General features: G+C 35.6%; 1 long non-coding RNA gene across 1 annotated transcript; it reads right to left on the bottom strand.

Annotated features, from left to right (window-relative positions):
- Positions 1–950: 950 nt before the first annotated feature.
- Positions 951–1,820, bottom strand: LOC147384725 (uncharacterized). Its single transcript, XR_015172820.1, has 2 exons — positions 1,400–1,820; positions 951–1,268 (listed from the first exon to the last, which is right to left on the bottom strand). It is a non-coding gene; the product is annotated as an uncharacterized LOC147384725 (long non-coding RNA).
- Between the last annotated feature and the right edge of the window lie 2,245 nt (positions 1,821–4,065).

Below are 4,065 nucleotides of genomic sequence, written 5' to 3'. Positions count from 1 at the left end.
ATCTAACTTGGTCTCTTGTAAACCTACAAAGGGTCCCTGCATAAAATGACCCTTTATCATCAGAATGATCTAGTACATAGCTGTGTGTGGTTGGGCTGGACACTTGGCAACTCACATGGAGTTGTTTCTTATGCCACTGAGAGATCGTACCATTCATAATTAATTCTAAATTCCAACACCCGTAACAAATATAATTATTTCTCATTGTCCTTGTGCCCAGCTACCATGTAACGAGATGTTTCATATGATTAGAGTGAGTTGGGCTTATGTGGTTGTTGTGATAGTTGTGGGGTTGAAGGAGGTGTGTGGTTTGTCCTCATAGTTATTTCTTTTACTTCTCCCTACTCAACTGATATTTTAGAGAAAATGTACATTAAAGCATTCATACTATTAGTTCCATACTCTTCTTTAAAGGAAATATGTCAGACATGGTGTATTCATGATTACCTGTATGAGGCAATTGATTGAACCCCACCCTAATTATATAAAGAGAGAGGTGTCGTATGTTGTTATTTCTAGTACTGGTAGTGCCATTTTACATTTCAGAGAGATGTACAAGGTATCTTGGATGCATAGTGGTCCCTGGTTGCTAATGACACACTCCAAAATTATGTAGTTAGATGCTTGATTTTTTTTTAAAATGTAGTCTACCTCGGTACAACTTGCTTGCAATTAGGACAAAACAAAACCCACTTGTGACTGAGTTTTGTGGCATTATCTTTTATATAATTTTTTTTTCTATTTACATGAACATTCCCTGCTTGATATTATGGACTCAGGCGATTTGACTACAAGTTTCATTAAATTTTTTCTGTGACATGGCCAAATTCGAGATCTGAACCCAAACTTCACTACTTGATTATCATCACTGACTCACTGTACAGGTTATGCCATCTTCATGGCACTAATAAAATATATGTAACGATGAGAAGAAATTTGATGTCCATCTGTTGTACATAATGTTAAATCAAAGATCCTTCTGGGTTAGTTCAAATAATGTTAAACTCAACTGTGTTCAGGTCATGAGGGGAAAGCTTGTTGAGAGGGAAGATGGAATCGATCGATGCTATGGAAAGATTCCAATTTCATGAAAATGAAGACCTGAGAAATATGGCAAACGCGTTGGTCGATATGTACTTCGGGGACGATTACGGGCTTGATGGGTAGACACAGCTTGACCCGACACCTGCAGCTACCGATCCACCACTCTTCGTGTATGTATGCATAGAAATCTTCTTTTAATGAAAGTTTGCTTGGAATATCCTTCTCTGCAAGTTAAATCGAACTTGGATTAGCAAATTGTATGATAAATATTTTCATTTATGACTCTAGAGTTGTGCGTTTCTAAAATTCATAGATGAAATCATACACTCATAACTCACACGTTGCTGCTACTTACGCTTAAGGTTTGCAAGTTTGTGCTTGCCCGTAGCGTTGAATGGACTTGAGACCCTTTTCACCCAGATGGGCTGGTGAGAGCTTGTCAAGTCTTCCTTGATCTCAGCTTCTTACCTGTTATAAAATTTACCTAGTTAGTAGTCGACAGGAGAAAAAAAAAACACAAAAGTAGACACCCAATTAATTTCTTGAATCCTATGTTGTACTGATTAAACATGGCAGGTTCTCCACGGAGGAGAGATGACACTGGCCAGCCATCTTAGGTGCCTCTAGGGATTCTTCTGGAAGGCAGTGTCATATCTCCTGCGAGGAGTACCTTTGATGCTGATTCCTTTTTCCATGGTGGGATCATGGATTCGTTGGTTTATTTATAGGATTCATAGATCTTGGTTGATGAATCTTGTTTATTGAAATAGTTTTCTTTATCCAGATTCCAGACTGTTTCCAGCTAAATGGGCTTTAAGTGGTGCTTGTGAATCATGAAACCTAAAGACAACAGTAATGCTGTCATCCTTGAGGAGGAAATCCTCTCAGTGTTGGATGGCCTTCTTGATTCATGTAATGTGAATGTCGAAGATGATCTGATGGTCTGGACCTTGGCATGATGTCCTCTGCATGAAAGCAACTGTGGTATTTGAATAATTACTTCGATTGGTGTTTAGGCTTTTTTCACTTTTGTTGTCATCTCGCACGTCACATTGTTATGTCATCTGCCTAACTCATATGTAAGACAGTAAACAAAAATAAATTTGGGTATAGTTTTAAATTTACAGTTGTTGTTATTTGTTTGGACACAGTAACCTTATCCAATGTTCCTTATTTCTTACTCATTTAATCGTCTTTTTAGAAGGAAAAAAGGGTAATCATCAGGGCCCCATATCATTTTTCAAATTAACATGTATGCCTCCCAACCCTTTTTGTGATTTATCAAAGCACCCACGTTTGCCCCTTATGAGATATGTTAGCCTTGTGTGATGGTTGTAATCTTGGTTTTGAAATTATGGTATATAGTTTTGTATGGTCTTTGAACGTCTGAATAGAGCCATCTTGGCTTTGGTTGGGATCTGAATGAAATATTGAATCTTGCGGAATTATCTTGGAATGTCTTGGTCGTGGATTATCGGCCTCTGACATTATTGGGTTTTTCGCTAATTGAGATAATTTCGCGAAATAATATTTTAAATTTTATGTTGAAAATGTTCTGAGTTTGGGTCTTTTTTAATTTGTTTTCAGTTGAATTTATGTGACCCATTTGTTGTTTGTTATTATATTGGGGTTTGATGGATGAATTACATTTGCAGGTGTATGATTGCTTATTTTTGTGGAAAATAATTTTCCTGAAATCCCTTATTGGAGGAAAAATATTTTCCAATCTGATTTCAGAAAAAATGTTTTGCTCTTTTTTAGTATTTAGTTACTAGAGTGGGTGGGGGATTCTAATATAATTCTCATTAATACTCTGACCCCCATTTTCCGATATGCAATCAAACACCAAAAAATATCTTATGAGGAAGTCCATTTCCCAACATAGTTTTTCCTAGAAATTGATTTTTTTTTCATGAAAATATTCTCTACAATCAGGCACCTTTAGTGTGCAGTCTCCATTTCTCTGGATTTAGGGCCCACATCTGCATTTATGTTCCAACTCCAGAGACAGTGTATCTCAAACTAAGCTTTTCTTTTCCTTCAGATTGTTGCTCCTGATATGTGGTTATTATTCTTGATTGATTTTGTAGAATAGACCTATCTGGGGCATCTCGAGGAAAGGGCTGGGCCCACATCTTGATGTTTTTGATTGGCCAGTGAGTTATTATTCATGGTGGGACCCATAGAGTGGTGTGCAAGGAGTTGAATTGTGGGTATTTATTATTGTTTATTATTATTGATAGGTACTCATTCCTCCCTCTGAGGCCACTTAGATTCTATCATTTATCTTATAAATTAGAGAGATTTACCCAACAGACCTAACTGTTGCATTTAATTACAAAAACTCCCTTGGAGTTCTGACAATTCCAAGTGAATCTAACTTTATCAGGTTTGTTACCCACCAAACCTTACTTTGTAAGGTTTGTTTCTCAGAAAACCTTGAAGTGGAAATCCATGTCATAAAATTCAAATTGATGCATACCACACAGGATTTTAAATAAAATAATTCTAAGAACTTTGAAAAAAAAATTCGAATAAAAAAAATTAATTTTTACTATTGAATTTTAATTTTAAATTGGGGAGTTCGATGGTACCATTTTCAATTTTTTGGATCAAATTCAGAAAGGAATTTTTTTTTTCAATTGCTTTCCTTTTAATCTAATTTTTTCATGAAATTTAGAAGCATGTGGTGTTGGATTATCATTTTGTTAATACATATAATCCCAACGTCCCTTTGTAAGATCTGAAATCTTATTAAGCTAGTCATGCTAGCCTGGTTCATAAAACAAAGGTTTAACTTAATAAAAGTAAGGGAGTTTTTATAATAAAATTGGAAAAGATAGGTTTGCTAGGTAAATCTCTCTATAAATTATTATTATTATTGACAAGTGCTCATCAGCTTCAAAAATGTTAGGATGACAAGGATGTCTCATGACACTTGCTTGTCTCATTTTCGAAATTACACATACCCCTCGAAGTTTTGGTGAATATTTATGATAATATCCTCCTTTCCAAAATGAT

This window comes from Akebia trifoliata, chromosome 15 (genome assembly GCF_017979445.1).
Source record: "Akebia trifoliata isolate Shusen 1 chromosome 15, ASM1797944v1, whole genome shotgun sequence".
Classification (NCBI taxonomy): Eukaryota; Viridiplantae; Streptophyta; class Magnoliopsida; order Ranunculales; family Lardizabalaceae; genus Akebia; species Akebia trifoliata.
Note: the sequence above shows the minus strand (reverse complement) of the source record. Positions and strands in the feature narration are given on the sequence as shown.